General features: G+C 40.1%; 1 long non-coding RNA gene across 1 annotated transcript in view; it reads right to left on the reverse strand.

Moving 5' to 3' along the window:
• LOC128077227 (uncharacterized) overlaps positions 1-27,824 on the reverse strand; it is a 70,292-nt gene that overhangs the window by 2,049 nt on the left and 40,419 nt on the right. Inside the window, exon 9 of the long non-coding RNA XR_008204891.1 lies at positions 18,101-18,324. This is a non-coding gene — a long non-coding RNA (uncharacterized LOC128077227). The remainder of the gene's footprint in view (positions 1-18,100; positions 18,325-27,824) is intronic.

Below are 27,824 nucleotides of genomic sequence, written 5' to 3' on the forward strand. Positions count from 1 at the left end.
TGTAATCGATCCGGTGAGCAGGAGACCATGAGAACTGACGTACTACTGAAGACAAACAGTCACTGCCACATTAACCAAAGCCATAAAAAAAAAAAAAAACCCTTTGAAAGGATAGAGAGTCCCATGGAGGCAGGCTTACGTCTCTCCCAAGTCAGTGCATGCCTCAAACACAATCTCCAACAATTGACTTGGCCTCTGGGAGCACTGAAGTGGTCAGCTGAGCTCAGGGATTGAGACAAGTGATGGTTATGCTTATGGAGATGTGCACTGCTCTACTGACTCCAGTGAATGACAACATGTAATTATGGAACGAATCTTCAGCAAACATGCTAAGTACACCTAATTTTGAAGAGTCCACAGAATGTGGCCAGTCCCACCAGTAACAGGGAGCCAGTCCATGGGATCATGCCAATCTCAGTCCAAGACTAACTCCAAAGCAGACACAGCAGATATGAGTTCCTCAGCAACAGCTGAGCTGCAGGTCCATCCCTGTCATGCTGGATTTATATAGACACAACCTCAGACCAGAACATAAGAGAGCAGACACCACCATGATAGACAGTATGCCATAAGAACAGAAGGAGAAGAACAAATATCCCATGTTCTGGCAACACCAGGGAGTTCGGCAAGCAAAATTCATCAGAGCTGTTCTCTTAAAAGTCACCCCTAAGAAGCTAGCCTTGCACTCTACATCAAAAAAGCGATGCTCAAAGCACCTCTGTCAGAGGGGATATTGAATCCCATCTCCCTGCTTGATGTGGGTACTCTCCAGGTAACACCTTGGTGAGAGTGCAGCGATTAAATCCCCAACAAACAGCTTACTGCAGCTCAACCTGGTGTGTGCCCACCATCAGAGAACCTCAGGGTGCCTTCACTTGCCATCAGCAGTGCATTTATCTGAAAAACCCCATGAGATGCTATAAAATAAGCCCAACAGCTGCTAGCAGAAGATGACAAATCCTTGATACCTTTATATCACATTGCAACCTATGCAATTCACTCCATGTTTACAAACAAATTGCTACAGAAAAAAAAATATTAACTCCTGGCATTTAGAGAAGCTCCAGAAATTACTCACTGCCCTGGAATTCTGCATGACAGATTAAGACTATGCTTCAACTCCTAATAAATGTAGCTAGAGCAGAGTTTCATAAACATTCTTGAGATTTCTTCTGTAACAGCTTTATTTTGGCTCCCCACTTTTCCTGCTTAAACAAATGGAAAGGTTGGCTGATATTGTCAAAATACAGCACTTCTTGTGAACTAGGAGTCATTTATTAATGTAATTTATTGAGCCTGCATTGTAAAACATAAAATCATATTTAAGCAGGAAAAAAAAAAAAAAACAAAACCCAAAACATTATTACCCTAAGCTAAGATTATTTTCTTTTAGAAGACAAATTATTTCAATTGTGGATCCTGTAAGTAAGACGACGTGCTTCCAGAATTGGCCTTTCAGAGGCCAGTGGGGTAAGTTTTAATGAACCGTGCAATGTTGGGTAAGAGCAGAACAGATGTTTGCACAATCATCAGGTAGACCTTTGTTTATACAAATACACCATGGTAGATAGTATCTAATACCTTTCTCATGGCTTAAAATAACCTTCCCACTAAAAAATACAAACAGGCTTTTTCCCAGTTTGAACATGCCTGAAATCTAATTAATACACAGCCCTTTGCAAAACCAAACTGCTCACAAAGAGTCGAACCTGTCATACAGCATCACCTCTTTCCTGACACGGTCTTAACACAGTCTTAATCTCCTCCTTTGTCGTTATATTGCAGTTTTTGCTCTAAAGGTTTCTGCACTAAAAAGTGGGAAGGTGAAGCCATAGTTCAATTCAATTTATTTTTATATTGCCTCTCACACAAAGTCTTTCGAAACGCTTTATAGTGAGAGATAAAATAATCATATAACACTTGCCAGAATTGAGCGTGGTGACTTTCATACACTGAGGCAGGGTATAGCTATGTACCAGGAATGGACTAGAGAAAAAAAGGGCAAGCAGCAACGCAGAGCAATAAATACATATTTGTTCCACGCTGTACAGCAATGAGGAAGGGGGAAAGTATATGCTGTGGCACACCTATGGAAGATGAGTAAGTAGGAAAGCATCACCAATGCGTGCTGGTCGTGGGAACCTGCTTTCACCCATACATAAAGCACATTTTCCATTCAGAAATCTAGAAGAAAACTACAACTCATTTAGAAAAACGCAAGGAAAAATCATCACCACATTTTGACTAGTGTAGTAATCCATAAGGATAACCCCAGATCCAGGTGCAAGACGTGCAAAGCAAGGAGCAGCCTATGCACAAGGGCAGGTACAGCAGTTGTGGAGGCTTCATTATTGGGTCCAGAAAATGGGACTCAAGATCCCTGTTTCTGGGACAAGGTTTTCCAGCCTTGTGTTTCCAACATAACACTTCCTATCCAAACCATACCTGAGTGTCAAAGCACTCTGTTTATTCCAGTATGACCTCAACGGAAACAAGAGAAAGATGCTCCTAAAAGTGCCCTGGTTATTAAACAAAGTGTCTGATAAATTAAGTGGTTTATTCCTAAATTGTTTTTCTAAGTGGACATGGAAGTTTATTACATCTCTGAGGCCCATCGTTCCAGTAGCCAACACATAAAGAAGCCTGGTAAAAGAGCATTTCAGAAAATATTTGGATAACAGCTAATATTTCTTCCTACCTATCTTCACGCCTCCCACCACCAGCCACATCTTTATAATGCACAATAAGAAAACACAATATATAGTAACTCATTTTCTGACCTTTTAATATTTCTGTCATTGATTGTCAGAAGTGAGGACTGCTCTCTATCCTAAGGTGATGGATTATTTAATTAACTATTGACCTTTTCAGTATCAGATGTTGACAGTGAATGCACTCCTATGTAAGCTGCCTCCTCTGGATGCTGTTCAGCAATATGTAGTACGTTCATTTGTCTTATGGTTTGTTTTTAAGCATAACATTTCTATTACTTTGACTCAAAAACAAGTCAAAGTCTTATATATAGTGAGAAATACTTTTATGATCAGTCGCTTTGAATTTTCTTTTGAACATTGGTTGTTCTTATGGTGGAATTTATATGAATATTAACAGATTTAAGCCTTTTATAGATAAAATCGTTGGTACTGCTTACCTATTACTAAGGTCTCTGGCATGCTTTCAGGACAATTTCTTCTGCACAGAAAGGAAAATTGCTCATCAACTGTGTACATGGGTCAAGAGACATCCTCGCTCAGATTTTGCAACCCAGACTAAAAACTGCAGGAAGCATATGACATTGCTGCTTGCCCTTGGGTCCAGCACCGACTCCTGTCAGGAACTTGGCATTTATGCTGAGCACCTTGAAAAACAAGTGTTTCACTACTTCCCTGCATGAGTGGCTTTCTTACACATATGCAAACAGAGACTCAAGACTTTTTCACCTCCAAAAAATAAAGGATCCAGACCGTTTTGCTGGTGCCCCAATATCCCAGGGTTGTACTCTCAGCAATGGCACATTCAGCCATGCCAGCAATCGCACATTCAGCCACGCTCATTTTACAAGCAAACAGGGTATTTTGCTCTGTGAGCTTTCTGTTTTGATATGGGTATTCTGCTGCCACGCTGGGGCCGAGCGTGCTGATCAAGCTCACATATTCCTGGGAGGAGGTAAGGAGCATTTCTCCAAGAAAAAAGTTTGTAGCCTGGCAAACCCTCACAACAAGGAAAGTTCATCTGTCTGCTTAGTAAACCTGGGTGCTTTTTTTGCCAAACGCTGTACCTGTTTACTGTTCATTTGGTGCGTGTGTGCATGCTCAACAGTCACTAATACTCTTCAATACATTCCTCTTCCCTAATTATTTTGGTAACTGTATAAGCGTGCAATCACTTCACGAAAGCATAGTTCATAAAGCAACCCAGCACCAGCAGAGAACAAAGATTCGTGCATCTCTGGAAGGGCTGTTTACAACAAACCGTCATGCTCCCCTCGTGTTTTTTTCCCCTGCAAAATTAGCAGCAGCCCACACAGCAGCAGAGACTCCTTTCCCTGACGGCTTCAGTAAGTGGCTGCAACCAGCACTCCTATCGCAGCAATCCTCTTCCTCCCATCGCCTAGCAGAGACCCTCCATATGTCATCAACAGACCAGACAGAGAAGTTCTAAGCCTGTTTTTGGGGGGATGTTAATACAAAATGATGATAGATAACTACTAAGCGGAGCAGCAGACAGACCCAGCGCCTCTGACAGCAGCTGCTCTTCCTTTGTCAGTGTCAATCGGCGCTGGCATTGCGGGGAACGAGCAAAAGTGACAAGAGAAGAGCTCACCAATTATGGATGAAGGGATACAATCTACTCCCACTGCTTGATGTGATTTATTCGACGGTCCTTCTGCATTTACAGAGCAGCAGATTGTGGCTGCTTATGAAGTGACAAATAGTGCTCAATGACATTGACTGACTGGTCTGATCAATTTAGCTTGGCTGAGAAGTAGCCACGAATTGCTGTCCCGGTTGAATGACGTATGTACCAACCCAGCTCCACTTGGCTAAAGCAAAAATCTCCAATGCTGTTTAGAAAACTGATAAAAAAAATGACTCCTTTCAAACAAATAGCACCACAGTCCCGTACAAGCAGTGAAAAATTGCAACCTTTCCCATAGCTTCGCTTTGAAATGCATCTCACTTAAAGAATGTTTCGTCTTCGAGACAGTGACATGGGAACATTTTTATTCTCTTATAAGTTCCTGAATATTTGATATATTTTGCTGGAGAAGCAATGTATCTGACAGAAGGGAAAAATGTGGAGGTTTCCTTGCAGGAACCAACAAAGCAACTCTTCACGTTTTCTAGTGAAGTTGCCAACTGCCCTGATTTTACTGATTCTTGAGTCATTGGAGGCATTTTGAAAGTCCCAGAATCTGGTGATGATGTAATTCAGCTTTTGCCTTAAAATAAAGAAAAAGGGGGGGAAAAAAAGAAAAAGAAAAGGAAATTCCCAGCCTTGTGGTCAGAGAACAACTTGAAAATGTGATTTCAGTGAACCCAGCAGGATCAAAAGCCAAAGGAAACTAGGCCAACTTATTAATGCAGAGGGGGTAGGAGCTATTTTGTGGGTTCCTAACCGAAAAGTAACCTTAGGACTACGGGAGCCTGACAGAACTTTTTAACACCTAGAGCTGACAGCACAGAAATATCTGACTTGTTCCAGCAGAGCTACTGTGCTAATAAACCAATACTGAGAACTGTCAGACTGCAGAAACTGGTAGGCCTTCTGGCAGGAGGAGTTCCTACACATGCAAAGGTGGCAGAAGCAGGCTATGGGATGCCATCTAATTCTCACTGCTTTCAGTGAGCCATGCACGGCCCCTCTCATAATGCTGGAGTTACTCAATTAGCTGTGAGCCGGCACCAGCAGAGGCTGCAGATTGCAGCCATTGGGCAAACAAAGAATCAAAACCCATCAAGAAAGCATTAGCAAGTTTTATCTAGCACAAGATTATTTTTTAAAGCCATAATTTCATGCCACACCTTATAAATAATACTTAAGATATTGCTTAAATGACGCAGCACATGGGTTGCCTGCAAAAGGTAATTCCGTGTATAAATATAGACAAACTTGTGATCAGGTCTACACGTACATATCAATATATACGGACTTACATGTGTATAAATCAATGTCTGCACGTGGGGGGGTGCGCGTGTGCGGTTCAATATATACTACAATATTAAACTGTTATCCATGCACAAGTATATTTATGTATATATTTCAATTTATTAGAGCTAGGCAGTCCTTTACAGACTTAATAAAGAGCACCAGCATTATAAGCCAAGAACCATTTTTCCCTTTCCCTGTATTATTCAAATTTATTAAACAATATTTCACATTTGTTTGACACAATGTCAAACTCGGGACTCCTAAAGAACTGCTGCAGCTTTGGAACTGTTATGCTTTCTTGGACTTTAATCATTTTTGGCAAGGCTCCATTTCCTGTCAGAAAGTGAAACAGCTTAGGAATGTCATTTTCACGAAAGAAAACAGAGAGAATCCGAGAGGAAGTTCTCCTCCACTCCAGAGCCCCTAAGATACTCAAACACACTCGCAGGAGGGCTGGAATACATCAAACATTAGCAGAGGGAAAAGGACACACTTTTCCCACATTAAAATACATGGATAAAGTTGAACTTTTGCTAAATATAGTTCCCATGACTAATCCTATTAAGTTTTTAAAAAATTGGGCCGTATCTCCCTTGAAGTCAAATTATTTTTTAACTTCAGAATGACATTAGAAAAAGACTCTAAAGTGGCTTTGCTTAACTCAAAGTCCCTGGAAGATATTTTTCTTTTTTTTTTTTTTAAAGTGAGATATGAAGAATGAGGACAGGAGCACAGATTGCAATCCTAACAGGGCAATTTACCTATTGAGTAGTTGGGAAGTATCAGGCTCTCCCAGATCGTCACCCATGATTTAATTTTTCAAAGAGAGGGTCCCTATGGAGACAGAGGGTTAAGGGAGCAGATTAAAACCAGCCCTTGGCTCTGCCTGCTTGCTGCATGCTGAAGCTGAGCACAGCCTTGCAGAGAGAACCCCTCAACGCTTTGGGGCACAAACCACCTATTTGCTTCATTCAGAGATTATTTATGTAAAAACCATCATGATTGTTTGTCAGTGGGGAAAGAAGTTTGGTCAACCTGCTCGCAGTGAGTAACACTTTCTGACATCCAGCAGATCCATGTACAATTTATGAATGCTATCTGAGGCTCATCTGGGTGGTTTTCTATCAGCCACTCCAGTGTGTGCTTTCGTATCAGACAGGCATCCCAAGCTGTGGCAGCACCAGTTGTTTTAGAGGGAGAGCAGAAGGACGCTGGCTGAAAAGGAGGGCAGTGCTCTATTTTTGAAAGAAAAGCCATTTTCTGCCGGAATCCAAGAGAGAAAGGGTGTTTACCACCTTCAAGGAATTTGACCTACATCCAAACAGCACTCACGCAACCAGGACAGGCAGGTAGGCATACCTTATTCTGTTGCACTTTCCCTTGAATTTGGCTAAACACTGAGTAGCAGGATTTTAGGAGGCTTCCAAATGTCTTACCCTGCTTGCTTCGTCTGCAGCAAGTGTGGGTGTCACAAAGCCCAGCAGACAAGTGATACCCACGGGACCAATGCTCACAGCATTGGCTGAAGGAACCCACACTGGGAGCACCATGGTATATGGTGGAATCCATATACCCAGATGGTAAACACTGAGGAGAGAGTTCAAGGAAAAAACAAAATCCTAACGGTAAGATGAAAACAAAAAAACCCAAAACAAATCCAGTACACGTGCTACAAAATGTGGGCATGTTTTTACCTCAAAAAGGAGGACTGGTCATTAACAAAACATTTATCCAGCTGAAGCATTGGATGAGGCTGTCAGTGAAGGGGCAGCAACACAGAAATAAATTCATGGACTAACAGTAAATCAAAACTCGCTCCTGCATTTTGATTTTTCTATGAACGGATGAGAGCACGAAGGGAGAAGGAATGGAAGAGTCACACGAGTTGGCTGTTTCCAGAAACCTGTACAGCTCATGGTTTACATGCACCCTCCATCTACCTGCTGCTCAGGACCAAACAGAAAGCAAGCACCAACAGCATTCAACTTACACAGGTAGGCACATGCTTATGCCCTCAGGAAAAGAAAGAGCAGACTTACAGGATAGAAAAACAAGCCCCTCACATGTGCTTTCTCTCTGCCTCTCCCACAGCGTGGGTTGGGGTAAGCGGGTGGTCTGAGTGTGTTACACACACACCAGGGGACTGTAAAAACTCTCAGCGTCAGGCTTGCATTGAAGTCCTGTCCACCCCCCACCTGACAGAAGGGAGCTGGGTCAGTACCCGAGCACATGTGAACATGTTGCCTCCCACCCTGTTCCTTCCCGTCTTCTTTGCCTTTTTGCACCCTGCTGAGCTCTACAGTTCTCTCTGATGTCCCACCCCCAGCTCAAATGTGCTCAGTGAATACCTTTGCTCTCCTAGCAGCACCACTTCCAGCCATCCCAACTCCTACCTCGGACCAGCTCTGCTGCCAAGGAAGCAATCTCTAATGCAAAACTAGGACACAGCATTTGTTTGTTGTTAAAAGCATAACTTCGTATGCACTTATAATAACATCTTGTAGCAAGTTAGTCACCGAGGAACATTTCCAGTCATCTATTTTCCAGCACAGACTACTGGTTTCCATGGCTATGTTCCACAGGAAAAAAAAAATTCCAATTTCATGTGTAGATGAAATACTTCAAAGTCTCAACCACTCAAGCTATCACTAACACATACAATAATATAAACTGGAATGAATTTTCAGGATGTAGTAAGCTAAAACTCAGCATCTGGAGCAGCAAGGCTGAAGTGCACTTTGACACTGGCTCTCTCTATCCCCTGCTCCCCACACCCACCAACTGCTCCTTACCTCATCTCCTCCTCACGCTTGGCTCCATCTGACAGCAGTTGGCAGCCACCAGCTGACCAAGAGCCTACAAGCTCACACAGCCACGACACAGCCTATGCAGCTCATGTGCATCCTTCACCATGCCAGTGTAAGCTGTGATCTTCTGAATTGGGCTCCACAAGCTCTCCATGACTATCACTCCTCAGCACCTTCTTCATGTTCTCCCCTTTGGTACTGCTTTGGCCCATGATTGAGAGGGTGATCTTTATTTCTTCTCTGTTTTACTTTATAACAATCACATTCTCCTAAATCTCTCCAGTTTCTCCTTTGTAGCCAGGAGGATTTGGATGCTTGCTTCTGGCTGTGAGGCTTAAGCTCTTACAAAAGCTGTGGCTACTTGATGAGGATGGTGTGCAGCATTTCACACAGTCCCTGCTGTAACTGACATCAGCCTCCTTCAGCCGAGCACTTCCTCTCCCTTCATATTCCTCCATCCCTTGTGTTTGCTGCCACACTTGTTCCATTAGCTCCATTCACACCTTTCCCTGTCTGAAAATAATTGAGTTGAAGTTTTTGGGGTTGTATTCAGAGAACTCTTTAACTCTCTCTTCACTCATACTTATCTTTAACTTCATGGTGCCATGCATAATTCCCTGACCATTAGTGCAAACTCTGATACAGTTCACCTCAAAGACATCCATCACTAGTAAGATCACTGTGACTTCTCCTTGATATGTTGCATCACATAAATCTCAGCCATTCTGCATCCCCATTCCTAGATGTACCTATAAAACAGTCAGGCACACATTACACTCTTGCTTTTCTCTTAGCCTTATACCTCTTCAAATGTGTTGCATGCAGCCATGCATTTACCTTCCTGGTTTATCAACACTCTGAAAAACCTCAAAGACAGTCAGAAGTTCTTGTTCTCCCCATCTCCTCAGTTGCCATTTCCATTCAGATCTCTGCAAGTCTGACACAATCTAATGGGTAGAAGAAGGCCTGATCCCAGATTGCTTAACAATGCCTAGAGGGGTTGATTCACCAAAATTCGATGCTCTGATGAACAGCTTGCTGCAGCTCTAATGGTAAGGCATATAAAATGCATCATACATTAAATTTAATGGTGCCTCATTAGTCTTAATTAGATTCCTACATTACACCGGGATTATTGTTTCTTCATGTTTAGTTCGATTCTAAAATAAACTCTACAATAGACAATAGTTTGGTGTACTTTCCAACCTTTGAATAAATATGCCCTAAACTGATACCTATCAATATTCTTAAGAAACAGAAATTAGGCAATCTTACTGTTGTCTTTCTGAGAAGCAATGGAGAATCAGTTACAAAGAAAAAAATTGAAGAAGTATAGTACACAAACGTGAATAACTACTGATCTTGTGTTTTAAAGGAGTGACTCTTCCAAAGAACTGGTTGGCTTTGCCCTTTCTGTTGAACATGCTTCGATAGGTTTCTCTCACATTGATAATTACTGCCTCCTGGGTTAGGGTTTTCACAGTTTATTTACTTTCAACAGTAAAATATGTTTTAAGATGAGACAACTAATTCAACTTAGGAGTTTGGCTTGAGGTTGAAGTAGGAGTAAAGCACAGCCCAGTATTATACAATAATGAACTATGCCAGGACGATGGCACATCAAAGGCTGATAATGAATAGAAAGAAGATGACCTGAATCATGTTATTCCCTAAAAACAAAAATACCACTACCTGCTGAATTCCTACTGAGAAGTATATAAAGACAGCCTCAACTGAAATAGCATTTATATTTGGAATGAATAATAATTAATATATGGGATATATTTTTTATGGTAAAGTATTGGGATTGAGAAGATAAAAACCAAAAGGATCTTTTAATTGCCATTACACTTTTCTTTTTAATAGGAGAATGGCTGATTCTGCCAGGATTCTTTGAAAGTTTGTTTTCAAGGTTTAAAAAATTGTTGGATGTATCCATTTTTCTTCTTGCACTTAATTTAACAAGGCATCTCAAAACTCCAAAAAGTTGAAAACATAACAATTTTTTTTTTTGGTGTCAAGCTAAAGTTTGATTGTCTCAAACACTGAAAGGATGATGACTGGTTTATAAAATGCTGTAATTCTTAATATTTTGGCTCAGTTCTTGCCATGAAATAGTTCGGTCTCTTGAAACAATTTCTCACCCAGCACAGTCATACATGTTTATCTTTTTCTTTCCAACTGACTTATCCAAGCATCCACAGTAGTATGGGAGCACAGAGAAGCCAATTAACATTATTGCCAGTTAGTGTTCCGCTGATATTTTTAAGACCATTTCCTTTCATGTCCTATACCATTAAATTGATAAAATTCAATAACATTTCATTTGAATTAAAATGTGCGGCCGGTCTTTCTTGTTAATTGAAATTTGTGTAATATTATAACAAAAGACAATTCATGTATTACATGAAGATCTTCTGTCGTTTTTAGATTTCTTTTTCTTTAAGAAATGTTTGCAGAAAACTGAGCCTTTGATGTGTACTCACATAGAAATGCACATATTCCAGCGGTCTCACCAGGTAGACTGAAATAACATTATTTTCTCTGAGATGAAACAAGCTGACTTAGGCTTTGGAAAACAATCCATTCCTTGGCTCAGGAAATGGGGAAATACTATGAAAATTTTCAAAACCTCGATGGCTTTGCGAGTAGATCAAAGTCTAAATATTTGTATCACAGACAATACCGAAACAGTCATCTAAGAAAGCCAGAGATTTGACAGCATCCATCCCCACGCACATTAGAGTGCTCAAGTAGCGATTTTGTCCAAACTCCAATTTTAACTTTGCATCCATTTATTCCACAGTCACACATTTTCCTTGGGACTGATATCTTCAGAAAGGCCTATGCAATTCAAAAAGGAATACGTTTATATTTTCTAAAATCCCCTAATCCTGCCTTTCTGCAGTCTCTCCATAAATTGCTACCTTTTCTTGAGAGGATAAAAAGCTCAGTAGTTTCTTCAGTGCTTTGAGGACTTTGTAGTATTATATTCACCAGCGAGGAAAGAAGAAAAAAAAAAAACAACTGGATAACTCTTGTGGCAAAATGCAGCTACGGAACTGCTTGAGTTCCAAGAAATGAACAAAATTCCCTTCTCAAAGCTCACAAAAACCCTACCATCCTTCATGAAGTATTCAGAAAATAATAAAATCTTTCACTAAACATGGATGTGGGCTATGTCCTTGGGCTATTGGTGGTTCCATGGGCAGAAGAAAGACTGTCAAGTACACAACCAAGTAGCTGTCCTGAGCAGATTATATCATATATAAAAACAGTATGGAATTGAGCACTTGAAACAAGTGTAGAAGAGGAAGAAGAAGAGTGGCAACTGAATGAGCTGAGAGTTATAAAAAATAAGGAGATACTGAAGAACAAATCCATCACTTCCATTCTGAAACTAAGAAAAGCGCTTCAGGGTTGCTAAAACTTAGCAGAAATGCTTTTTTTGCTAAAGGGCCTCCGAAAAGTCTGTTTTGTCTTTAGTTTCTTGATATGTTCAAATCTCCTGACTCTCGCTAACACAACCTCAAGCAAAAAAAATAACACAGATTGTAGGCAGGCTATGAGAAGGTTCTTTTCGTCTGTTCAGCACCTCGATGCCCTGGGATGTGAGCCCCAGGCACTCCATGCAGTGGAGCAGATCTCCAGATGTTGCAATGAGGGTGGTGATCCCACCGCAAGGACCTGCTCTGTGGAACAGAGCTGGCAGAAGATGAGAGGTATGCAGTACACTGGGAAGAGCTGGAGCAACTTCCTCCAGATCAACAGGGAACCTAGTACAAAGCCACAGCACGCTAAATCACAGCTCCCTCCTCCAGGCTTAACAGGTGAGGAGCAGCTGAGCACTGTTCTGTGTCACAGAATCATCTGAGTCGGAAGGGACCGTTGTTATCTAGTCTGAGTCCTCTGCAACAAACAGGGACACTTACAGCTCAATCAGGGTGCTCCAAACCCTGCCCAGTCTGACCTTGAACGTCTCCATGAATGAGGCATCCACCACCTCTCTGGGCAACCTGTGCCAGTGCCTCACCACCCTTACTCCAAAAACCTTTCCTATACACAATCCAGATCTTCCCTTTTAGTTTGAAACCATTTCGCTTTGCCCTCTCCTCTGAAAAAAGACTCTTCTAGAGAGTCCCCTTTTCATAGTCCCCCTTTAGATACTGAAAGGCCGCTATGAGGTTTCTCCAGGGTCTTCTCCAGGTTGAACAGCACCAGCTCTCTCAGCTTGCCCACATGAAGGGAGATGTTCTAGGATAGTGCAAGCAGTCTAATCTACCCATAACTACCACTTTATATATCTGGTTTGATCACAGCCTTCTCCTTTTATTGGATGTAGTAGGTGTGATCTATTTTCTTCTCATTGAGTTTTGTCTGAGACATATGGACAGCTCTGGGAAATTACCCAGAAGCTGATTAATTAAATTATTCTGCCATTCCAAAGAGAGTTTGAATGCTTCTGGGATCAGCCACTCTCCTTGCGTTATACATTGGCAGGATTGCCTCAGCCCAATTTGGTTTGAGTGACAAAAGTTAATTTTATTGATGCATAGCCTTCTGTGATGCTAGGTAGGAGGTCCGACGATGCACATCAAATGACTTCTCCAAAAATACCGCAGTGATTGATAACGAGGCAGTGATGAAGATTTTTGACACCTTTGATCCTTCCCCAAGTAAACTCTAAATTTAGACATGAGAATTAAAAAAAGAAACTAATGCCATGTTGCATTACAAGTGATCGGTGAAAGATACACATAGCTTGACAAAGATTAGTGCTGTTCACTGAAGATTGCATTAGACACAAAACAGAACTGTAAAGAGCAGGATTTTTAAAAAGGAGGAAAACCTCACCTCAAAACAGGCCTAGGCAGAGAAGCATGTTATTAAAGTTTAATTTCACTTTTGATGGAGAGGTCATACACTACAATTTGATTTCACTATCATATATTATTATACGCATACAGATATGTGTCAGCGATTAAGTTAGGTGTGTAGGGGATGTATCTGGAAGCATTTGAACAAGAAGAATGACTGACAGTTACAAGAAAAGCCTTTATTATATGCCTATGTTTTGTTTCATTAATCATGCATGTTCATTAACCAATCATGATAATTTAATATTCACTGTTTCAAGGCATCTTGTGCTACATTGGTGTCATTTTCACTTTGATCATCTAAAGATCTCACAAGATGACATTTGCAACCAAAGGACTTGGCTCTTCTGTGCATGCTGCATGAACATGTAGGAAGGGATTCTGAAGTGTTAAAAAAAAAAAATTGAAACAGTCCTACACTGCTACACAGTTTGCAAGACACAGAAATTAATTACGTAGCTTGAAGATAACAAACCCACAAATTAGGTAGAAATATTCAGGTGAAGTGATATGCACATGATTTTAATTGTGGATAAGCAACAAAAGGAAATGTTATTCATTTTGTCATGTAATATTTGATCAGCATTTTGCCAGGTTGTATCACAGCCTATCTATGCAACAGTCTGAAAAACATACTCTTTGCAAAACAATCTAAGAATGTTCTCAAAAGTCTTGGCTTTCATCAGTCTGCTATGGCATACAGTGTGAAAAACTAAATATATGTTTAACAAAAGATATTCAGGGGTGCCATTACATAACACAGTACTTCCTTTCCCCTTAGTCTAATGGTCACTGAAACAGACGTTGTAAACCTAAGTATTAGATAGAGACTGGTTTTATGGAACCAAGGTTTACATCATCTTTACCATTCGTTTCTGCCTTCTATTGCACCTTTCATAAACCTACTGATTAATATCAAACAGTGAACAACTCTGACAAGCGGGATTACTAATCCAACATAACTGTTTATAGTGTGAATGAAAAAAGTGCTCCATTTCCAGCCACTGCACTTAATAATAGATTCCTGTTGTACTTAAACGTTGAAGGGATTACATAACTGTCAAATTTCCCTTAAATGTTAAGGGTAGTAATCATATTAAAGACATACTATACAGAAGCAAAAGCAAATGTCAGTGTAGTTATTATTACCACATTTGCATGGAGTTTTAAAATATAAGGGCAGATTCCCAAACACGTCAAATTTGCGTTGGTTACAGAAGAAGAGCGCACCACGAGGTGCTGGTAGCTGCAAGCCTCACCAGCCAGGCTGCAGTCGTGTGCCATATCAGGGGCAGAAAAGGAGCTTCATGTGCTTTAGCATAGCCACAGGCTGTTCTTCATTACACCCACTGAAACAGTACCACCAGGACAATTGTAGCAGAAAGGCTCAGAGGAATGCCACACATTCCTCTTCCCTCTCTCCCTCTTCCGCTGTGCATATTTCATACAAGAAAGCTGTTGGATTGGCTCGATACCATCCCAGGACAATTCTGAAGTAACCACTTAAGACATGCTTATGACAACTGTGGCCCTCTTAGGTATCTGAAGACAGGAATCTGGAGCAAAAAAAATCAAACATGCAGATGCTTGTATAGGCAGTCTTCTGATACTTTTCCCCGACCTATGCTGTGGGCTTTAATGCTCCATATTAAACACCTTGGAGACAAGTAATTGCTTAACAGCAAGCATTGCAATGAATTGTCCAATATTTCCATAGATTCTGATAGATAAGTTAAACCATTTATTTAGAATTAAAAATAAAGAAATAAATGAAAAATAAAAAAAAGAAAAAACAACGAAGACCTCCATCTCAAATTGCACTCTATATTTGATTCCTTCACTGCATTGGAGTCATTTTCAGGATTAAAGCCTGAGCCCGGCATCTCCCCATGCTACAGTTATTGGCAAAGAAACAATTATTTGACTGTCTTCCAGGCCTCTTTCAAAAAGCCGGGGTTATTCACGCAGAACCACACCCCACATGCAGCAAGACAAGAGGAATGCTTGCCCATGGAAGTTATGTGCACGCAACGAACCTCTTGTTCCCGAGTTAGAAATGGGACCCCATTATTAGCATTCCTGATATTCATAGCACTGCTCACGTTCCACGGCACCCAGCAGCGCTCAGCCAGCAGCCTCAGCTAAAAGATGTCTAAGCATGATTTATACATGATTATAAAATCAGTTGTTTTCCAAATTGCTCACCTGGGGAGCTCTGCTGGAGTTAGGGATCCATTCATAGCCTTGACCAAAACATGGATGCCAGAGCTGCTGGTTGCCAGTATCACCCTGGGGGATCATCAGCCCCATGGAAGCACCCAGCTCCTTTTCTCCTTCAGAAACTGCCCACTTAAATTCTGCCACAGATGACAGCTTTGACTTACAATAGAGACAACAGTGACAAGGCAATGAGGAGCAATGTTATTAACGCACGGCACAGTAAGTTCTAGGGATAGATAAAACATAACACCTAAAAACTGGTGTATTGTCTGGCAACCTATTTAGTGCTGGGTGGAAAGCAGTCTTCCATGGCTTGAAAATCCTTGAGATGTCGAACATTTTCCTCTACAAACTCAAAAATTTAAAGCATTTGCCAATAATACACATGTAAGAATAGAGATGGCTCTGGACAGGGTCTAGAGAAGGTCAAATTGCATTGAAACCTCATCTCTTTTTTTAGGTTAGTTATTGCTATGGCAGTAGTGATAAATATTTTGTGAAAAATATAAATAAAGCAGGCTGGATGTTACATACTCAGATTGGGTGTCAAGAGATTTCATTTTTTTTTTTTAAGGGAAATTTCTAGGAAGGATTTTGGCAACAGTGGTAGTGCGGAAAGCACCATGGGAAGCACATTGTCCCTAATGCACGATGAACTGCAGCGGGTTCCCTGTCATCATGGTTATGAGCCTCTTTCCTCTCCCTGACTTCTGACTCAGCCTCCACATCAAGCTCTTCCTTTATGGGAAGTTTGAAGGGGGGATACTGCCTGTGCTCTTATTTCTCAGCATTCTTTGACCAACTGTCAAAACAAACTGCCTTTTTCAAATTAAGTTTTTATTTAGTGACTCTTTTTTTAATCTCCAGTTTGGTGTCTGTCCACAAACAGTGAGGAGGCCTCGTGGCTTGGCAGAGGGTTACTTGTAGATGGTTTTCTGAGCTTTGGGAAGGGTCAAAGAGAGAACCCCATACTCCTTCACTGGATGGAGGTCTCTCCAGCCCATTGACATCTACGATCTAACACCTGATGACAGTTCAGTGGGTATGATGTGTTTCAGCTACATTTCTAACACTATCAAAGCCCCTTTCCATTGCAACTGAACTGTTCTAATTATACACATTTCCCTTTGCTGTATTCCTCCAGGTCTTGTCTCACCAAATGATGTAACTCTTGATTACAGATCTTGTATTCAGCTTGTACAATGAGGCTGAAATACTCCCTAACACCTTGATGACAAGTACATGGGTTTGCCTGGCAAAACAATAACCACGCTAAAGCTCTTTTAACATGCCGGTTTCTTTGCTGAAAGCATCTGCCTATACTGTCAATTCCTCCTGTGCCTCTTGGGTGTCTGACTTCAGCATAAGTATGCAAGTCCTATAAATGAATACATGCCACTGGGGGTAGCACTTACAGTAGAAGAGTATCGTCTCATGAGTGATAAGGGTGACAGAAGTGCAAAGCAGAGCTGAGTGGATCTGGCACTAGCGTTGCGAGCAACACAGCATTCGAGCATTCGTACTGGAAGATTTTCCCACAGAATGACATGCAATAATTTATTCTAAGCCCTTCCAACTTGTGTGTGTGGCTGTTTTTTGGTGTGCTTTTTTTTTTTTTTTTTTCCTCTGTGAAGTTGCTATCTTCTGCAGAAGGTGCCACTTCTAAAACAAAGTACCTCATTTGGAAGAAAATTAATTAGTATGTCCTAGTAAATAATTGTAGCAAAAATTTTTCTCATGTGGCTACATTCTACAAAAGCATGCCAATGTGGAAAAAAAGGTAGGTTTTTATATTAAATTTGATGGCCTAAGGTACACATTTACGAAAGAGCCAACTTTTAATCAGTAGTTAGAAATACACAAAATAAAAACATGCTCCTGAAGTTTTAAGCAGAAAATGCCATTTACCCAATGACAACCCTGCTCTGAGCATTTCAACTTGCTAAAGGTCAGAGCATGAAAGACTTCCAGATCCCCCAACGCTCTGCAGCACAGGGAAGCACAAGAACTCTCATCCTGAGCCAGATTGGTTCTCTAGCACGTCTACTGTCATGTCTCCAACATCAGCCACCACCAGATGTTTCAGCAGATGCAAGAATGGGTGAAATAAAGATGGCAGCAGGAAACTCATCTTCTGTAGGAGACCAAATAGTTTCCAACCACATATGAACCCATATTAGCTATCTAGGCATAGGCGCTGTCCTGTCACCATTTTGAGCCATTAATGACAACAGGACTTGTTACTCTACAGTGGTATCCCACCTTGCACTTTTGATGAAAAGAGCATGAAACCAATGAATCTCGAGTCTGAAGCCATTGTATAAAGTCTGAAAACCAATGAACAATCATTTATCTTCCCCACATTTCTTATCCCCCCCCCCCCTTACATCCTCTCCTGTCTAGGTTACTCCTTAGCTGCACTGTTCAAGTCTTTAGTAAAAAACTGCCTATAACGTAAAAACTACTTGTCTTGCATTGGGATTTTTTTTTTTAATCTATTGTATTAATAGTAGAAATTCAACTAAAGGCAACAAAAAACTGTACCTTTCCCCTGGAAGCTTTGTTCATCTTCATGCTTAAGCACATGCTTCCTTGAGACGTGCTTCTCTTCTCTCTCTTCGGCCTGGTCTCCAGCTGTTGGTGGTTAGCACAAAAGAAACAGGGTGGCAGATCCTCATCTTCTGATAATTCCTGCTGCTCTGTCAGTGACTTGCTGTCTTCAGCTACCCAGTCAAATAACAACTCTTGAGCATGCACCTTCTTCTATACTGCAATTCCCAACAAAAATAAAATCATCAAAACATGGGACATATTCACAATTACAGTCAGATCAGTAAATCTTGATTTTCCTTATAAGCAAACTCAAAATACAAGCACAACTTTCAAAATACAAGCTAATAATATCAGATAAAGGTCACAATTTTACTATGTTTAAACTAGCTAAGTAAGAGTCTTAAAATACACGAATAAAAAAGAATAAGTAATGGTGTTCCGGTTTTAAGTATGTAGCAAGTTTGAGATATGGAAATACTTCAGGAACTAAGAAATCCATGTAGTGAATGACTAGCCATCACATTGCTGCACAGCAGTAGGGAGGGAGATCTATGTAACTTTTAAGAAAAGTAAAATGCTATATATATAGCTACATGTAGAATTGAAAGCCTTGCTGGTATCGGTCTACTAGCAATTAATGCAGTTCACAGCTTCTCCAGGTGGTAATCCACATGGCAGACCACATGGTAATACACATGGCAACCATACCCACGGAATCATGGTTGGAAGTAGATGATCTTTAAGGTCTTTTCCAACCTAAACCATTCTAGGATTGTATAGCTCACAATCATAGCTCCCTAACAATAATTTTCACAAGAAAAACGAAGATCAAAACAAACTAAAAACAATTAACAAAGCAGAGGAAACATGCACACACAGAAAAATTGGTTTTGGAGTCAATCTCTGAGATCATGAATTGGTATATTCCAACAGATAGCTACGATGCTCCCAGGAGACAAGCTGCAGGAGCGCATGAATCATTGCTCTAAGCATACGCAGGTCTTTGCTAGACTCAGTCTTAATAGATTTCTGTAACACATGTGTGATTTAAAAATATGCTTGCGTTTAAAAGTTCAGTTTTGTAAGCACATCAAAGCTTTGGAAATGTAGATATGTGTCTTTTAGTAGTGCATATTAATAATATTGATATAATTATTGCTATACATATTTGAAGACTCCTGAATGAAATTTTTTTCAAAGACTACTTGAAATTCAGAACTGGGAGTAAAGGGATCCATAATTTAGTGGGTAGAAGTAGGAGTCAAGATTTCAGGAGCCTATTTTTTGCTGGTATTAAAATACTGCAAGAATCAGTGCAAAGCTTGGACTTCTCATTACTACATTCATCCAGAACATACACTTGATATAGTGACATACTTGACAAAGATTTGGTGTGGTTTAGTTGACTGCTTTGAGATCTCCTGGTGAAAGAATTAACAAAAGTACAAGCTATATACTAACATAAATTAGAATTATTACAAGTAATAAACTAAAACCTATAAGTAAGCAGTAGGAATCAATTTATTTATGTGTGTTTAATACGGGGTTGAATGTTAAGAATATTAATTTTAACAACTGAACATATAACAATTATATAATATATATAATATATAGTATATAAAAATGTATTTTGTTGCTGTAAAACAGGAATATACTCTAGTTTAATTGAAGCGTAAAGACACAAGATGGTCAGTTAGTACTCAACAGCAAGTGCTACGTAAAATTAGTCTTTCCCAGATCAACCAGTAAAGTAACAGGGGGAAAGTGACTTCTCATGTCAAAGGTGGAGATCAACATTCCTACTGTCACAGGACATCAGGCTGCAGCCCTAAGCAAGTAAACAGATGTATTATGCATGCAAAGCTCTGCTGAAAGGTAGCAAGATAATTCAGTAACTCGAGTGACCAAAGGAAGCTTCACCGACGGCCAAGCCAGCTATCTGCTGCCAACCTGAGGACTGTGACTACCGCACATACATTTGCATAAGTTACATAAAAACGAATGTATAAAGCTATATTTATCTGTACTTATATCTTCTTTGATATGAGTGGATGCTGCTTGTCCACCCACAGTAAAAAGTTACAATATTGTAGGCTTATAAATACAGAAACAGGGAGAGCAAATTACAACAAATTTCTCCCAAGCTACACTTCAAACTCCGTTCAGAGGAATGGAACTCCGGACAGCAGTTAGGGCTCATAGCACATCAATAAAATGGCCATCAACATGGCACTCACTTCCAGCACCACTGCATTCCCACAACAAGGGGTGTGCAAGAAGGTCTGAGGAGGTGTGCTACGTGACTTCTTCACCTTTGCTTCCCACGTGCCCAGGGACCTTGGACTGATCTCATTAGTTACAGATGTCTGTGTGCATCCCTTCACGTTTTACCCCAAACAGACATGGTCACAAGAAATAAGGGAGTGAGCCAACTCCTGCTGAAAGTTGGTGGGAGTCTTACCATTGACTTCAAAGAGAGCTGAATCAGGTTCTCACCGCACAGAGAGGAAGATGTTAGTTAAGATTTATAAACATAATTTTCTGTTCATCTTTCTGCTTCCTAACTTCATAATCTCGGTTTCCTGGACTAATGCCATGGGTTGCTGTTCTGTAGTTGATTTACAATAAACAGAAGAGAAACTGTAAGCTTGTATTTTACTGCCAGTGACACACGTTTCAAATTCTGCCTGTATTCTCAATGAAAGAAAAAATAAAAAAAGAAAAATTACTTTATTTTCTCCAGATCTGTGTAGTATCTGGCTTAATCCCTAATTGAAGAAGAGTAGATTGTTATGGAGACACAAATTATATTGTACATAATAAATTTCATCAGAATACAAATATAACAATATTGCTTTTTCCTTTCAACTAGGGAACATCATATTTTAAACTTGGGAATCATTTAGCTTTCAGATTTCTGAAAGTAGTTGCAAGGAGACTTCAAATTTCAAAGTAATTGCAAGGGTATGTGAAGCTTAAATCCAGCTTAATGACAAGGAGGAAGAAAAACTGAGAAATCTCAATTAGCACAAGCAGCAATAACTAGATTCAGTTTCTCAGTGAACAGTATCAGATCAGTACAAGGAAAAAAAACAGTCATTTAGGAAATATCAAAGTTTTGTAGGAAAATGGGAGAAAGGCCAGGAGATCTCAAGGTCAAGTTGCCATTGCACCTCTGAAACATCACAGCTCAAAGAGAGCCAAATTACCTGAGATAACAGAGTGAATGCCTGAACTTGCCTTGTTTGGGGTATATTCATCATAAAACCTATGTTTATGCATTAAAAGTGGTAAAGCTAATACATCTACTTCTGGTAAGAGAATTTAAAAGGAAAAAGTTCTATTAAAAATATACAACATATCTTTACCTGTGTTGTGTGCATACAATATTACTGACTCTCCAGGGAACACAACATAGAAGGTAGTTGTACTAACACATGGGATATATTTGTACTTGTTATTCTGCATCCATGCACTGATCTCTGGAAACAGAGGATTAAAATGTTTGCCTTGAAACTTCTAATGTGCACCCAAATAAAATACAAACATCTTCATTGGATAACACAATGTAAATTACCTAATTAAGACACATGACTCGTGTAGCAAACCCACTTATATATAACATGTGCAGTAAATAGTTGTTCAGACCAAACGTGTCATTGGATTGTTGGCTGTTTTTTTTATTTTTATTTATTTATTTTTTAAGTTCTCAGCTTAGGAAAAAAGCATGCCACATGAAGACTAGTCATCTCCTACGTACCCTTTTTCTTTTTTGTTTAAACTACAAGAGCATCATCATTACGCAAGCCCAATCCCAAGTTCCTCATGCTGGGAAATTTGTGATCAAATTTTAGCCTCTCCCCCCCAAAAAAGATGATATGTTCATCTTTAGAAGGTGGTAGGTATCTGCGATCTCATAAAGTTACACGTGACAGCAATGTGTATAATTCTACATAACTCTTGAAACTACTGCTGAAGGAAAAATTAGCATAAAATAGAGTAAGCACAGCAGCATGAAGTTCTGAAGGGTGCATGTTATGTATGAGGACATAAAATGGAGAACAGCATGAAGCAGCCGAGAATTGCTGTCACCTTTGTGCACAGCACTGGGGAAGTCATTATGGGAAAAAAAAAAAAAAAAGAAAAAAGAGCTCCAGTTCTTGAATTCACAGAGTAAAAAGTATGGAAAAAACAAAAACCTAACAACAAAAAAAACAAAACTGGAACTGACTTTGAAAAAAAAAAAATATTAAGAACAAGCCTTGCAGATTTAAACTCCATCTGCTTCAGTTATAAAAGAGAAGGAATCTAATATGAGAACTCCTCATCAAGAATAAACAAAATCCTAAGGTTGGAAGTTAAGAGCTAAAGAAATTTTAATGAGAAATAGTTTAAATACTGAAGAAATTAATGATATATTAAAATCAATTCTTTCCTGAGGAGGAGTATTTGAGTTGAAGCTTTAAGTGATATAAATTGAATCGCAAATTAGAAATCTCATGTCTGTGTTACTGGACCCTACAGCCTATAGAACAAAAGGTCAGAATAGTCCCTTTGGATCTTTAACTGTAAAAGCAGCATTTTTATTTAGCACTTCCATTATTTGTATTCTGTTAGTCCTGAGAGCTCCTAGTCACTATTAAACCTCACATTTTGGAAGACCCCAAGCATACAGATCTTGTGACTTGTCTCCAGGAGTTTCTAGTCTTAAGGCTCAGTTTTGCAAATTGTAGTAGATACAGCTCACATACGTGGGATAATTTTCCAAAATTCAATGATAATACAATCCCAAAATGTATTATAATGGCATTTCTCTCACTTGGCCATTACAGTTTTGGGGAATTTGATTGCATTCAGTGATAAGTATCTATTCTATTTTGCACATGCAAGAATCCAAGCTGCCATTTAGAATTCCTGACTTTATTAACTTTAAACTTTTAGTGCTAGCTATTTTATATAGCAAGCCAGAAGGCAGGAAGAGCCCCGTGACCTGTATGACAGATACATGTTCCTAGAAAATGCACAGGAGAGTTTGTGTTAGAGAGGTTCAGCCCAAAGAAAGGTTCCTCACATCAACTAGTCAGACTCTATTTGCAGACTTGGCGACATTAAGGTTACCCAGATTCGCTAATCCTTATTTTGGAATAGCCAAGCTAGCAGGATGTCCCAGTTTCAAAGCCATGAGATGGAGGAGCCACATTTCTAAGGTCTCTCTTGTTTGAGGCCTAGTGCTGATGTACATGATTCTGGCTGTGGGTGCCAAGAAATCACACATGCAGTGCTTAAGCAGCGCAGTTCATGTCCCCAGAATTGTTATTTCTGATCACCACAGTAGTTACTAAAAGCTTGTCTCCAGACTGGTGGGATTCTGTTTCAATTTTTAGCACACTATTTTCACTGCTTCCTACACCCAGCCATAGCTTATCTATCATTTGATTCTGACAGATACATATTTTATATTTTGACAAGCAACCCACTTGACTGCTTCCCTGTGACATCATCTTATCTCTGAGTGTACCAACCTGTTAATAACTTCATTTTCTGGTTGAATTTTTCCAAATTAAATTAAGCAGGCGAAACATGTTAAGCTCACCAAGTCCTCTTAACACTTCTGCTGAAGGGCATCTTCTGATAGCTTGATTTTGAAAAGGGCAGCGTACAACCTGTTCAGAGAGGGAACTGGTCCAAAATATCAGGTTTCTGGAAGGTGGGAGATTCATTCCTCCGTTGAGAAACATGGAGAGGACGAAACGCAAAACCAAACAACAAAAATTAAATATTTATAATCTGTTAACTAATATTCTCAAGATTATATCATTATTTAATGGCACTTGAAGGAAGCCCTTATAAGATAAAAAGGAGCAATACAATCTAACACACTAATTTTCAATTTTTCTTCTGTAGATAGTGAGATGGAAGCTAAATATAGTCCAATGTTAGCATGAAATAATTTTCTCTATATCTTGCAACAATAAAAAGTCAGCAGAAGCTTTTCTTTCATGTTAATTAAAACAATTTTAGGAGGAAAAAAAAAAATCTTCCTGGATATACTATATAATGTTGTTAATTAAATATGGGCACTTTTTTTGTACTTATCTTACTCAATAATTAGCTCTTCTGTGGAAGCAATACTGCGCTGGACATGAAATTGCAGGACAGTGACAACATTTAATTGGATAATGTGGACACAAAATCAGAAAATCGGGCTCTTTTCCCAGTTGTGTAGCTCAGAACATTATTTCCCATTCTGAGCCTCAGCCTTCTGCCATTTAAATTGAAAATGTTGCACCACAGAGAAGGAAAATCAATATGAAAACATAGCACAACTTATTTTTTCCCGTTCTGTTACAAGCCGAAACACAGCACTCACAGTTCCTGATTTCCCCATGTGCTCAGGTTACTTCACAAAGAAGCTTGGCACCCAAAGGCCACAAGCTGCCAGCATCTCACCACATCATCTCCCCATCCTGCCTTCCAGGCAGACCTGGCATTTGCCCCCCCCTAAAGCTGTAGGGACCACAAGAGGTAGGAGGAGCAAGAAGCCCTGACCATTTTCTTGTCACTTGGCACCTGCACTCTGCTCTGCAATTGGGGAGCTGAGAGGTTGATGCTATCCCCCTGGAGTTACGTCCTTGAAAGCCTGCTCAGAGACCTGAAGTGCACAAAATGCCATTGCATACATTACTGACACAGTGGGGATGATTAGCAACGGTGGCTTGCACCGCATGATATATTGGAAAGCATCCACTTAGGTCCAAAGCCTCCCTCTGTCAAATTCCAGAGAAGTATAACTTTCAGTTTCAGAAGGGTGTCAGACTCAAACAGGGAGTTCTGAAAACACAGTGCATCTCGTTGGGCTTCCTACCAGCACCTTTCAAAGATGTGTGGTGAGAAGCAGCACCCAGCACAGGGAAAGCAGAGAACAGCATGAGGGGCTGCCAGTGCTCACCGGCCTCAGCCCTTCCCATTTTGCTACCAGCTTGGAAGCCAGCCTTGTATTTACTAGAAAATACATTAAGACAAATTACTAAAGAGCTCTGATTATGATATTTTCATTTTCTTTACCAGTGCTAAAAACATTTCCAGACAATGAGCAGTCAGATCCTATCCATTGAGATCCCCTAAACAACGTATTTCAACTTGTTGCAGGTTTTGAATAGAAAAGATGTCCAGACCTGCAGCAGAAGTAGCCTAGAACTATAGATCTGCCTTTCAAACAAATCTGTACTAGCTGGGAACTGAATAACACAACCCAACCCAAACGCCATTGGATCAGGGAGTTAGAATAAATAAATAAATAAAATCTCTAACTTCAACTTGTTTAAAACAGATTTAATTAGAACTAATACAAATGCATCTTTCCTACGTGGTTGATCTAATCAACACTGGCAGTTTTAATTACGAGCCTATTTAAGGTGAACATATTGCATTACTGTGAAAAAGATGCATTATTTAACGTTGTAGGTGTACCTCCTACTTCTCTATCTGTCACACAGGCAGCGTCTTTAATAGCTGTTAATGTTATGTCTCATTTTCTGACTTCAGTTTTTGAAGTTCCTAAGCACAATCTGATGGAATCCAACCCAAATCTAATAATTGCAACCTATTTTATTTTTGCCTCACTATTTAGTTTTCCCCACAAAGAGAATGACAGGTCTAATATGAGGCTCCTGAAATGTAGTTACATCTAAGCTTCAGCGCTCCAGAGCACATAAAATAAATATATGATCAATGAAATGAAACATGACAAAATGTTTCATATTGATGTTATTTTTCTTTTCAAAACGTCTTTTATGGTTAATGCCCTCAGTCACTTTTTCCATACATTTTCTTTTTTGTAATATATAGCTTTCCTAGTTCTGATTTCAAGTTCAGGGTGCCTGGGGAGAATTGGAAGATTTCTTCAAACCAAGACTGTTCCTTCAGCCTTTCACATGAGAAAATTGTTAGGCGCATTAAAGTATTCCTGACTATGTTGCATTCCTTTGTTCAGAGTGAGTTTTGGGAACACATCCTTTTCTCATTATATTTCCATAAAATATATTTGATCTATTCTATTCTTAGAATACCTCTGATGTGGTCTGTGAATGGAGCACAGTATAAAAATATTTCTTTTTTTTCTTTTTTTCTTTTTTTTTTTTTTTTTTTATATGAGACAAAATGTTTCCATTTCTTAGACGCATAAAAAGTTGCTATATAGCACTCCACGAAAGTAAAACTTCACAGAAAGTTTTGGTATAACTCAGGGCAGATCACAAAAGGAATCCATCCCATCATGTCCAGTTGCAACTCAGAGCCTCGTCAAATGCAGACAGACGGTGACAGAAGGAGAAAGAGGGGAGAAGGGAAAGATAGAGAAATCGAGGAGGAATGAGACCTGGATAATACTACTGGGAAGCAAGTTTATATTTAGAATCACAGAAAGATGTTAACCATGTGCCTCCTAGAAAAAAAATAAATCTGCCGTAATAGTAGTTGACAATAAAATCACCTTTGGAAAAAGCCTAAATACTTTCAGAGCGCAGCAGCCCAGGATATTTCCAAATGCAGACAGATGTTTGAAATGTTTATACAGACAGATCACTGCAGCAATGTAGGCATTTTCCCCCTTTCCTTCCCTATCTGCTGATTGTTGTCTCCTTTAGGACCTTGGGAACACGAAGCAGCAGCTGCCCTGCGCGGTGTGCCGGCCACTCAGCCTTGCCTTGCCTATCGCAACACCCACAAAGTTATGGATTTCATCAGTCTCAGGATCTTGCTTTTCTGAACTCTGCCTCTCCTCACCGCTCCAACCCAGAATGCAGGACCCACCAGGACTGCCAACAGGCTCATGGGCATCTCCGCATGTCCCGACTGCCACAGGGGCCACGTTGCAGGCTGTACCCCCAGCTGCACGGGGACTGACCACAAGTGACTTAATCCCCAGCACAAACATGGCCTCATGCTCCAGCTCCTCTGCTGATTCCCCGCAGCTTCCCACTCACAGCTCAGAGGGGATCGCCTCTCCTCGTTCCCACGGCTGTAGAGTTGGGATCAAAGGATTAAGGACGAAAGAAAGCTTTCGTGTTCGTTCTTCCTCTCAAAAACTCAGGTTGCAAGTGTCTTTGCTTCACTGCGTAGTGAAAAAAATAAAAGCCACAGAATATGCTTAAACCTTCATGCAGTTACAGGCTATGTGTGTACAGGCAGCAGCAGCTGCATGGGATGCGGTTTGTGCCGCTCGCTGTCCCCATAAATACACGAATTTATTGTTGATTGTTTAACAGACAAACTGGCATTCCCTCCAGATGCTATTGCACAGCCGTGGGAAGGCTCGAGCTGGCTGAGCCAGAAAGCAGGTGAAGCAGCTTTCTGCTGTTTGCATTTTTTTTTTTTCCTTTTTTTTAAACTTCTGTTTGATTGCTAATCTCAGTAGAATTGAAAAATACCAGAGGAAAAATCATGCAAACTGATGTGCAAAATCTGCACACAACGCTGTTGTTTTTTTTTTTCCCTCCGCAATTACCCTTTGACTTTCTAAGACTCACATACAACTCACGGTCCCAAATCCAGACCAGTGGTGTTAGAGACCCCTCCAGCACAATCCCTGATCCTGCACAAACAGCAGTGATGGAAAATGTGGGAGTTATTGAGGGAGGTGTGTTGGCTGAGCTGTGCCGCTCACCCCACAATGCACCTGGTTGCTATCACTTCTGCTTTAAAGAGCCCTAAAATT

This window comes from Tympanuchus pallidicinctus, unplaced genomic scaffold, assembly GCF_026119805.1.
Source record: "Tympanuchus pallidicinctus isolate F22 unplaced genomic scaffold, pur_lepc_1.0 scaffold15, whole genome shotgun sequence".
NCBI lineage: Eukaryota > Metazoa > Chordata > Aves > Galliformes > Phasianidae > Tympanuchus > Tympanuchus pallidicinctus.